Source organism: Apteryx rowi, unplaced genomic scaffold (assembly GCF_003343035.1).
Source record: "Apteryx rowi isolate R43461 unplaced genomic scaffold, aptRow1 scaffold_405, whole genome shotgun sequence".
Classification (NCBI taxonomy): Eukaryota; Metazoa; Chordata; class Aves; order Apterygiformes; family Apterygidae; genus Apteryx; species Apteryx rowi.
In genome coordinates this window covers 526,507-538,529 of record NW_020450580.1, presented here as the reverse complement: position 1 = coordinate 538,529, position 12,023 = coordinate 526,507, and positions in this window count along the sequence as shown.

Sequence of the window (12,023 nt, the reverse complement as noted above, 5' to 3'; positions counted from 1 at the left end):
TGGTACAGGTCTTCACTCCTGTGACCGCAGCGAGTATCTAGTCCAGGCTGCTTAACGGCAGAAACGAATGTGTCTATCTTGCCTTTGCTGCACGTGGCATGCACAGGGGGACTGTTCCTTATTAGCTCGAGCAATCATTGGCAAGAGCTGCTGGAACAGAGGTTGAGCTCCAACTGCTGTTCCTGCCTGTCCTCCTTCGGTTGTGCTCATATCTTTCTCGGACTCATTCCTTTTTGGTTGAAATTTTCCATGCTCAGTCTTAGCCCCATGACATGTTTTTGCTGAAGGTGTCGAGCATGCTGGTTGGAGTCGTCTTTGTAGGGCTCATTGCTAATCTCTGCCCCGTGGTGAATGTCCATCTTTCTGCTCTTGTCCAAAGAGATGTGAAGCTGAAGAAAAACTTTACAGGATGGATTCTGATTTATTTATTTGTTTATTTTGAAAAGCGACTTAAAAGTTTACATTTCAGTCAACTGGAACTTAAAAGGAAATCTTTTATTTAGATCTGCCCCAGTGGAAAACTGAACAGTTCTGGCAAAATTGAAGTTTTTCCATGGAACATTCTGATTTTGTGAAAACTGCACTTTCTATTGGGGGGGGGGGAATTGATCATTAATTTTTGACCTGCTCTGCTTTTAAGGGTGATTCAAAAATATAAAGGCAAAAATCTCTATTTCCTATGTGTACTATATCAGTATTTTCTTTTAGCATGACTTGAACACTGTTAGTGAAGAGGCTAGAAAAATTATTCAGCATAAGGAAAAGCATTTTATCAGTTTTAAAACTGTGGAAATTTAAAATGGGTATGTTAATGCACTCATTGGATTTGCAGCTTGCCTTTCTTCCTATCTAGGTCAAGGATGTTAGACCTAAAAACCTGGTGTTAACTTAGTTAAGAATATGTGTGATAGGAGGCTTTTTTTTTTTTTTTTTTTTTTTGAGGACAGCTAAAATACAGAAAAATCTGTTAGGACTGAAGGAGCTGAGAGACCTCCATTTGTGATATCTTTGTAACAGTGATTCCAGGGTAGAATTTATCGTTTGCAGGAGTGTTTTGATTTAATGCATTTTTTTTGTTTTGTTTTTTAAACTTAAAGATTATTTTAACATTCTTCTTTTTCTTAGAAATTCAGGGTAATCAAATGCTAAGTTTAAGTAATTAAATCTTCAAAAATTAATAAGTTCCAATTTAAGATTTGTGGCATTATAGGGTTAATACAAGGCCATTGTACAAATGTGGCATTTTCCCTACTCCTGCTCTCTAGCGTGATCGGGAGCTTCTCAAATGTTCAGAGATGCTTCAGGAAGCCCTGTCCCCACAAATGTGTGAATATAAATACTAACTTGATACTTTCAGACATGCACATGCATGTACAAAATTGGTGTAGTCCATGCACTGATCAAACATGAAATATTTCCTTGAAGGTACAATGCATACAAAATGGCTGATTTGCAAAATGCCCAGAATGCAGCACGGTAGATGACTTTATTTGAAATGTTGAAGCAGGTGATAAGAAAGACGAGCTATAGAATCATTTATATATATTTCAACTATAAAGAGAGAGAAAAAAAAAAGAGCTTCATAATTAACATGGCAGATAAGAGCAACTGTGACACTTTCCATAAATAAGATGTATTTGATTTTGAAGTAGGGTTTAAGATTCTGGGGATGTGTTTAAAAGAGAAGAAGTATGTGCTCAGAGTTGAAAATAAGGAGATCATCTTTAGATCATCTTAAAAAATCTAGCAACCCTACAGAAGTCCCCTACTCCTAATTGCTTTTGACGCACAGCCGCCTACGAAGTGGGAACTGGGCTAATAAAAAGACTGCTGACGAACGGGAGGCCCTGCAAGGGAAGTCTGAGCTGGGCCTTCTTTTCCATGCCAGTAACTATGCAAGGAGAAGACATCCAAAGATCTAGCCGCAGTGGAAGTAATACTGGATGCGTGCTACGTGCGTGCAGATTTTGAAATAAAATGCAGGGCCAGTGAAGGCATAGATGTTAGCTATCATGGACGTTATGTTGGTCATTGGACGGAGACTTGGTAGCCAGTGCAGTGAGTAGTTTTCCTTTGTTTCAGGATGTGTAACCCTAGGTCCTGTGTTGGGCTAAGTTCCTGTGGCTGTTCCTAAGCTATGCAGGTAGGAGCCAGAGGGGGACAGTTGTGTGGCAGGAGGGGGAATGGGTATTCCCAGACAGCACTTCTATCTGCAGAGCCCATCACTGGGATGAATTAAAAAATACCCTGATTTCTGTGGCGCTCTCCTCACTTCTTAGCTGTTGCTCAGGCAAAGCTGTTATTAATTCAGGAGGAGTCTGCCTGAGCAAGAACTCTCGAAAGTCCAAAATATTTTGCAGAGAGTAAATACAAGAATTATTCACCTACCACAGAACAGCATCAGCCTCTGGGTGGAATGTAGGAGCTGTTTAACAGTGCGCAGAAACATTTCCCCACAGGTTTGGACAGGAGTTGAAGGATCGTATGCCCAATTGAAACTACAACTGAAAGCAGTGAGTTGGATAGGCCCCCTCCCCTGCCTTGGTACAGGACAGGCTCGGAGGGAAGAGCACCACCTACCATAGTACCACACCGCTTCCTCGAGGACGCTGGGAGTTTTTCTGGAGCTCGCCCATCTGACCCAGTCCTCCCCATGAGATCTGGCAAGATAATCGCTCCAAGCGTCTGGGTAAGTACTGTAAAATGCTTCAAATAAATGAATAGAAATCATCTGCTTCATAAATGCCAAGGGCTTTCAACATGTCGTTTCTTGGTAAACAAAGAATTTCAGCACGACAATATCTTAGGATGTTATTGGCCATATTTGTTCCCTTGTGCATATTGAAGTGAATACGAACAAAGTTGCATGGCTATCTTGTACATCCCCCTTCGGGGTGGAGGATTTCTCACTGCTGTGGTGGAGATGACGGGGACTGCTCTGGCTACCCTGGACAGGTTGGTCTGCCCCGAGTCTGAAAACTCACATTTCTGTGATGGCAAAGGGCAGGTGGAAGTTCTACTCATATTCAGTTTTGCACAAAGTGCCATAAACTATGATTAGAAAAAAAAAAAAACACTTTTTTTTTTGTGGACATTAGAATGCACTAAAAAAATGTGTGCGCTCCCCCCCCCTCCAACTAAATTGATTACATCTGGTGGCATGAAAAAAATAGCCAAAATGTTAGACTGAGTCACACAGCCCCCTTGGGTGGTTATATTTATTTCAGGGTTGGAGCACTCATCAAAACAATTTATCCTTGGCTCTCCCTCTCTGCCTTCCCATCTCCATGCTTACAAACTCTTCTGTTCCCTAAACACTTGCATTTAGTCCCAAGCACCCCCGTTCCCCAATCCTTTCCTTCTCCCACCTTTGCAGTCAGGCCCTCTCTATCTTTTCTCTCTTTGTCCCCAGTCCTGCCCCCCTTCCCCCTCCTTCCCCTTTGCTAAATCAACCCCAGCAAACTCTGCAGCTGTAATTCTCCACTGGGGATAGCAGAGGAAGCTGGAGCACAGACAAAGCTTGATGTTTCTAACACTGTGTCACCTATTTAGTGTCTTGTTTCATGTCGCTTGGGGTTAAGTGACACGGTAAAAATTTGCAAGCCTGGTCCCTACCATGGTTTCCATCATCGCAGCCACCGGCAGGGCAGCCAGGGTCGGAGTGTGACTCCAGAGCGTGCTGGGATAACCATGGCTCTGTCTCCGGCCTTTCCTGCCCAGGAGCACTCGCGGCAGCACCCCCCTCTCCCTCGGTGACTCTGCTTTCATGATTTGCTGCAGTGGCAGAGATGCCTCTGATGGGTCTTTTTTTGATGGATTATTTTACGGACTCAGCTCACCTGTCTCCTGTGTTTTCTCTCCTTCAGGAAGCAGTGCTGGACGCAGCTCCCTGCAGCTGTTAGGTGGGGAGAAAGGGCATGCTGCAACGGGTGGTGAGGACCTTATCTCCAAGAACGTGAAAACTCCTTTTCGTCTTTGTTCTCAAACCCTATCATTCTGTCCAAATTGCGAGGGGGATGACCGCCTCCTCCCTGCATCCTTGGGGACACACTACACATCTTGGTCTATAAATCCTGTTGCAATCTGCTGCCGAGCTACACCTGCTCTCACACCTTATGCCAGAAAGAGCTGCAGAAGACTGGATGCTCAAGGATCCTCATGGATAGAAATGGCTGCAGAAATGCATTTGTACTTTTTTTTTTTTCTTTTTCCCCCAGAGTGATGCAAAGTCCTGGTCTGGCAGGAATAGGTACTGAAGCTCTTGGTTCCTTTCCCTTGTGCATGCTGCTCCTCCTCCCACAGAAAGACCCCTTGCTTTCCCTGCCACTCCTGCGGGGTTCAATCTCTGATGAGGGAGACAGGATTACCTACCACTGTCCTAGCTGGAGAGAAGGACACAGGAAGCTCTTGGCCCCAGCGCCTTTGAGCTAACCTTCTCTGCCCCTATCTGTTCTGCGCTGGCTCTGGGACTTGCTTGCCACTCCAGGCCTGGGCAGTGGGCGCCTGTTATACAGCACACTGCATTTTTTTTCCTGCGGTAAATCAGAGCCCCCTGGGATTTGTTATTGTGCTTTTTTTTTCCCCAGGTATTTTTGTCTGTGAACCACAGAAAACTGAATAGCAGGAAATGAAGTGCAGATTGAGAACATGGTTGAGTGCACTTGCTAAAATAAAACGTTGGGGGGGAGGAATGGATTCTTTTATAAATAGAAAATTAAGTGTGTTTATTTTTTATTGATGAAGTATTTAATTGCGCTGAGGATTTGAGAGATGTTGGTAGCAACATTTCAGACTGTGCATTCACTAGAAATGCCAGTCAGTCTTTGATACAAATACCTTGCTAGGTCTAAGTCACCTGTTTTGTGCCTGGGAAGGGCAAGGAGATGTCAGGATTTTTTGGTGCTCTCTGACATACCAATTTGATGATCTTGCCAGGAGAGTCTGAGAAATTTACTGGTATCTTCTTAAATTGGACTAGACACTAAGAACCTGCTCCTGGGAGTCCACTTCTCCCAGACAAGAGAGAAGTGGATTAAATAAGGACTGTGAAGTCTCTGTTGTCTCTGCTATCTTTGCATGCCCATGTGAGAGCCTGGTGCCAGACTGACAGTCCCATGGACCCAAAGGCTTGTTGAGTGAATGCATTTGGCAGCAGAAGGAGAAATTCTCTGCCTGTTGCCCCCAACCAGTGCATTTCAACTTTGGCCGGGCAGGATAACCCTTGGTTTCAAAAAGCGATGTTGGGCTCTGTGGTCTGTTCAGCCTTTGACCTCAGTACAGAGTCTGCCGGCAAGGTGGGCCATGCCACGGGGCATCTGCCTGGGTGGTACAACGTATGGAGATTAGCACCGAAATAGCCCTAGCGGGGAAGGTATGTTAGCTTGGATGCCGTCACCATGCTGACATAGCTGTGCTGTTTCTGGTATGCTTGCTAAAGCTAATTTGCTGAGCTCTGCATGGCATTACATTGTGTCATGGAGCCCTGCCACAGAGTCTTAGAGCCAGCTGTCAGTTATGCCTCTAACTTTTTTTAAGCCAGGCAAGTTACATGAGCAAGCTGAGGGTGTGGAGATAAGGACGTGACCTTTTAGATTATTTTGCTTGCTCTACTACAAATGCTAGATGGGTCCAGCCAAGAAGTTGGGTTCTTTTGTGAGGTTGAATTAATCTCATTAATTTAAATGTCTAAAAGTAGCAGCCTTTAGTCATCAGTGACCTGAACTGCATTCTTTCAGGGGGTAAATCTCTATGGTCCATCTTCCATCTCTAGAGCCATCCTGCTCTCCCTGGATGTCTGAATCACTGTCTGAAAGATCTGTTTTTTATTCTGTTTTAATCAAGTGAAAAATTATGAGGCTTTAAGGGTAGAGGAGACCAGAATACTTGGAGTCTCCATGACCATGACAGGTCTATGCATCATTGCAGGAAGCATAGGGTGTAACCAAGAGGTGTGCCAATAATGAATTAAATGGGGCTTCTTTGGGATTTGTTTGATCTGAGCTATGTAAAGTGTCCAGGGAAGCTTTTAAGCACATGCTGAAGTCAGTGAGAGTTAATAACCTTTTTCAAAGCTTGCCTGAATCAGATCCTAAATGTACAGAAATCTGACTCATTGTTTGTGTAATAGAGGGACGAATTATTGATCGAACCAATGTCTGTGGAGCAAAACTGTAATGAAGGAACATCAGGCGAGTGTCCCCATCTCAACAGGCTTTCACTGCTTTCCAGCTCAGCCTGTGCAGGGAAAGCCATCCTCCCCTCTCGCTGTTCAGAGCCTGTGGTGCAGGCTGCGCTTCCAGGCCAGATGGGAGCTGGGGAGACTGTCAGGAAAGATGCTTGCACCAGACCTCTCTGCAGGGTCTGTAGCACAGGTTGATGTGGGTTTGGTTCAAGCTCGTTCATCTGTCCCTATGGCCACAGGATAGAGCATGTTGAGTTGGTCCGAGCTTCTTTGTCTTACCTATCCTACCTATTTATACCAAGTTGTTATTTCCAAACATCCTGTCTCTACCTCACCTTAATAAGGGAAAGTGTACAGTTACACAGTCTTCAGATGAAACGGCCACCAGCCCACTGAGGAGACCTTGTCTGCGAGCAGATTGAGAGTTCATTTGCCTTCCTTGGGGATAAAAACCTCTCAGCAGCTGGTTGTGAGCTCCCACAAGAAGAGCTGGATCCTGTTGGATGGGAAAGGGTAGTTCCTGTGCTGGCCAGTGTGCCAGCGGCCGGTGGAAAGTGGAAGGAGGGGATTCAGACAGAGGAGAAATTCTAGAGGGGAGAATAGATGCAAGAAATTCCTAGGAATGTTACAGAAATCAACATCCCCCCCTCTGCTCCTTCCAAACCAACCCACCTAAAAAATGCCGTTTTGTGGGCTATTTTGGAAAGGAGTCCATGCCTGGGGAATTTTTGGCTGATGCTTATGGCTTTTAGAAGTTTCTGGGAGATCAGACGAATAGAAACAGGAACCAGATGGGACTTCTAGCTGCTGGAAAGAAAGAAAGAAAAGGAAAAAAAATTCCATCCCTTGTTTAAAATGTGAAGAGCACTTGTTCACTTTTGGGGAGCTTTCCCTTCACCCTGTATTTTAAAGTGATTTACTCCACTTCCTTGGATGTTCTCATAGGACATTCATCTCTTTTGTTGTTGTTCCTAGGATTTTTTTTTTCTTTTTCAATAAAAAGCAGAGTTCATTCTTAGGAGAATTTTATGCCTTTGCATTGCTAGATAAAAAGAAAGTCAGCAGTTGGTTTTGTTCTTGCAACAGCCTCTACATGCCCTGACCATTCACTCACTGAGTTTATCTCTGTGGAGATAAACTCAAAATCAGGAATTAGCACAGTGGTAGGGGAGAGTAGAGCAGAGTTGGAGGGGGTTCTGCGCTACCAGCGCTGAGCGTGTATAGGTCCTGTTTTATGTGAGTGACCATAAAAGGGGGAGTTAAACCCTTCTGGAACCTAAGATAGACCAAGACATGGACCTCAGATGCATGGTGCGTGTATTGACCCAACTCGTAAAGCAATGTTGTATTTGTGGTATCTTGACTGTTGGGTTTGGGGTTTGTGGATCCACAAAACAGTCCTGGTCCAGTCTCAGGTTCCATTTTATCAGATTGCTTGGCTCTGGAGCTGGTTTAGTTCTGGAAAACATCCTAGAGACTGAGTAGGGGCCAAGGAGCGTTTTCCAACACCTGAGCCCAAGCTGGACTTCGTGTTGGGAGTTGTGGTCCAGCCATGATCTGATGGCATGCTGGGACGCCATCCTCACAGCCTTTTCTTTCTAGGGTATTGGGCAGTCAGGGAACCAGTGTGGAGGGGTAGGCTACAAAGTGCCCCTGCTCTGCTCAGGAGAGCCATGAAATCTTATTCCCCAGCTGCTAGGAAGTAAGCAAAGTAGGTGTCACCACACAGGTGAAGAGGATAACTAGGTATTACTATACTTCCGAGCTTTGGCACTTCTTTTAAAGAGTTCTACTTCTAAAGAAATCTTCGAAGAGCTAATGAGGGAGTTTTCCTCCCAGTTTTCCAATTTTCTGGAAAAAAATACACTCTTCCCATGTTCCTATCTTGTTTATAGTCTTACTCTTCATTAATGTCCTTTGATATTATTTCTCATGCTCTCTGATCTGCTGCTGTTTCCAAGGTAGCCTCATCAGCACCAAGCAATGACCCTTGATAAACCTTTGCCCGTGGTTTGTATGTCAATATGAGTGTAAATAAACATATCTGTTTTTCTAGGGAACTGACTGGTGGCTTCAGAAGCAACATAAGGACTATACTGTGTGCTGTGATACTTATTAGTGGTGATGCACAAAGTCAACTGTAGATATTTTAAGACACAATAGTTGATCTTTTGTTCACATTTTCAAATGTGCGTGCATTTGAACACATGGCTTTGGTTCCATGGTTCTTCACAGATGGACCTAACTAAGCCAGCTCCTAGAACCCTCTATTATGGTGACCAATTGATTAGATTAGTTTAAAAGAAAAAATGCCCTGAAATGTAAGGTTTTTGGTTTGAATGTCCAATTTGAGTTCTGACTTCTGTGGCTTTCTTTTTTTCCTTTGGCTCTGGCTGGTCCGGCAGGATGTCCCATATTAGAATGTTGCTCAGTTGTTGTTGTTCTTTGTGGTTCCAGTGAGTTGTTTTTTTTAGAAATGTCTGGAAGGAAAGAGACATAGGGGACTTGGTTCACAGAGTTTGTACAAAAGCTTTTATTTTCCCTTTTTCCCTTCTTTTTACTTTTCATGGATCTGATGTACAAATGTTCTCAAGAGTGCCGTGCTGAGATTTTAAAGCAAAGTGCTTATCACATGACTCAGGTGACTGCTCTTGTGGTTGAATCAGTATCATCCTAGGAATTTTCTTTGAATTTAGCTGCCAGCTCAAACAAAAGTCATCTGAGTAGGCAAGCTTTTACTGGTTTCACTTTGGCTTCCCACGTCAGTTTAATTTGGCCCATGTTTGCTCAAAATGTCTCCAGCTGTCTAGAAACTTGTTCCTAGCTTGCTGGAACGTTCACAGCCCTTTTGGCCAGTCTGACCTTAGTTACAAAGGCTGGATGTTGTTTATTTCGGATCATTTTTACTAGCTCTATTTTATATAAAGCAACTCACATAATTGAAAGAGACAAATGCATTGGTTGCTGTCCTTGTGTTCACAGGTTATAAGTTATTGCTGTCCATAACGCTCAGGCATGCAATCTGTCAGTGAACAACATCTCATTTTGTTCCATGGGAGTTTTTGCTAATATTTTCTTTAATATTATCAGTCTTTTTGTTTCTCTGTTGGAAAGATTCCATGTGCTTCACACTGAGGACCAAAGTGTCAGAAGATTAAAGGACTGTCTTTTTGCCCAACTAATATGAATTGAATGCTGAACTGTGCACTACTCAGAAAATGAAATGCCTTCTAAAGAAGTAAGTAGTTGGAAGGAGGCAGTGAAAATCCATCAGATTTGCATGACTAATTAGCTTATCCACTGGTTATTATCCTTGTGTTTACTTGTAATGAGAATCTTCAAAGATTATTCTATATTGGGCACATAGTTAATTTTTGCTTACATAATTGTTTCCATACCCAGATACTACTGTGATGGGTGCAGTACCTTAACACGCACAATTCTGTCTTGGACCAGGCATGAGTGCATCCTCTTGAGGGAGATGATCCTGCATCCATCAGTAGGGAACAGACTGAGTGCCCACCTAGACTGGACTGTGCATGAGAACTTTTTTCTTCCCTCTGAAAGTGGGGCTGATTTTCACAACTTCTTGGCAACCAGAGCCTGGCCTCGTTTTATGAGGTGCAAGTGCCTCTGCATGTCAAGTCCTAAATTTCAGTAGAGCACCTTGAATTATTCAGCTCCTCAGTTCTTACACAAGTATTCCTTTTGTGGAAGACACTTCAGGGAGAAATTTTCTGTGTGTGTCTTTTTAATAGTTTTCTCAGTGTACCGTATGATTTCATAAGATAAATGTGACCTCTGTGTTTGTTATCTTTAGGTCTTCCTTACTCATCAGAGGTTGAAAGGATATGTGTTGTCGTCTTTAAAAAATAAAAGGTCACCTTTAAATAGCTTCCTAAGTTTCTGTATATCCTGCAACTATTTAAACTTATCCACTGTTTTGTGGGTAGGGAGATTAAAGTTTGTATGCCTAAAGCAGGACACAGAATCCATGTTGCCTTGGGATTTTGAAGCAGTGAAGCTTAAACATAAAATTTGGTGGCTTTTTTGGAAGTCTCTATTATGCCATTCTTTTAGAATGGTTAGTAGAACTGAAAAAGAGGATCGGTATAATAAAATTGACTTTTGACGAATCTTCCCAAACAGCTGAATTTGGTACCTTCTCTTCCTGTGTGATAGAACCAAGCAGGTCAGTATCATCTGCTGTTTTCTGGCATTCTCAAACTTCCACAGGATACATAAAATTTTACATTTACCACAAAAGAGTCACCAAATCAAAAAAAAAAGTATTAAAAATCTTTTGAGGCCGATAAGGCCTTTATCTCTACAAGGAAACAAAAAGCGGCCTAAATTGTCCGCTTCCTTCCAAGAAAACTAATGCTTGAGCCTAATGTCATTGTGGAAGCTGATTATGTCAGCTCAGTGACATTTGTCTTTTTCATAAAAGTTGTCAAAGTTAGAGACAGAACTCTCAGATGTGCGGTAGGTGCTTTTTGCCCAGATTCGAAGTTTCTAATGTGTTTGAGGGTTTCATTGTTGTCTATTCCTTCTTCAGACTGAAGGAAAGGAGACAACTGCTGCTTTCTCCAAGCATTTGTCCGTCCTTTCCATAAGTTTGTTATAGAGTTTATAGGGCTTTTATAAAATATTATCTCCACGTTTGGTACACGTTCAGAGCTTCTGCCTGCTGTTGCCTGGACAGTCACATGAGTGACATTATTTCCTTTGATCTGTGTCTACATTTATGCAATGCTGTCTATGCTTCAGGTCTCAAAGGTTCCCCAAACCAGAGTTTAGCAATGAGGAAGTTCTCAGAGCAGCTCGGGGTAGACAGGAGCAAGACCACCTCAGCAGGGTGCCTCCACCAAAGGGAAGAGGAGAAGGGAGGACCAGGAGGAGAAATGCTGAGGATCCAAACAGGCCCAGCTGCATCTCTGCTCTGGAAAAGCCTTAATGGTCCTGATTCAGCAAAGCTGGTAAGCATGTGCTCACCTCTAAGCATACGAATATCCCTGCCAACTTCCCTGGGACTAGACATGTCCCTACAGCATGTGCTTAAGTGCTTTGCTGAACAGGGGCCAAAGTCCAACGTGGAGCCACCCTACTCCCGCCGACTCCCTCTTTGGCGCCGCACTGTGGAGCTGGCCCTCCTCTAGCGCTCGAGGACGTTACGAAATCCTGGCCCTGACAGAGAGCAGATGCATTATTGGGAAGCCCTCAGGTCATGAGAGGGCTAATAGTCACATTCCTGGCTGGGATGGCGAAAGATTTACGCCGGGCGCTCACTCGCCTCGCCCTGCACCAGGCCGGCTCCCTGCTTCACCGGCCCCCTCGGCTTTAATTGTTGTGTTAATGGCCCTTTTATTTGAAGCAGATCCCCTGGCTTACAGAGGAGAATGTCATTATGTCGTATTTTAGATGTATTTACATTCTCCTTGCCACAGGGATAACATTCTAATTATTTTCTATAGCTGACAGCACCAGCGTCTCTGGTATTAGGGACCCCTTAGACCTGATTACATGGTCTGTTTTTCTTCAAATCACCCACAAATGACAGTGTGGAGCAGGTTTATTATCAATTGACGTACCTTTGCTTAACGCAACTTGCTCCTGAAACAAATGTACTGAAAAGATAATACATGTTTAGAGCATGTGTCTTTGCTTGCGTGAAGGCAGATGGGCTTAGGAGGTTAAGCCAACGGTTAACCTCTTCTGACTCTTCAAACTTCGCCACACACCCTGCCAGGGTTGCGTTGCGCTCCCCGTGCAAACTGTGTCCAAAGGCTATCGAAAAGGATTGCTGTAAATGACACAGCTGCTGTGTCAAACGGGGAATAAC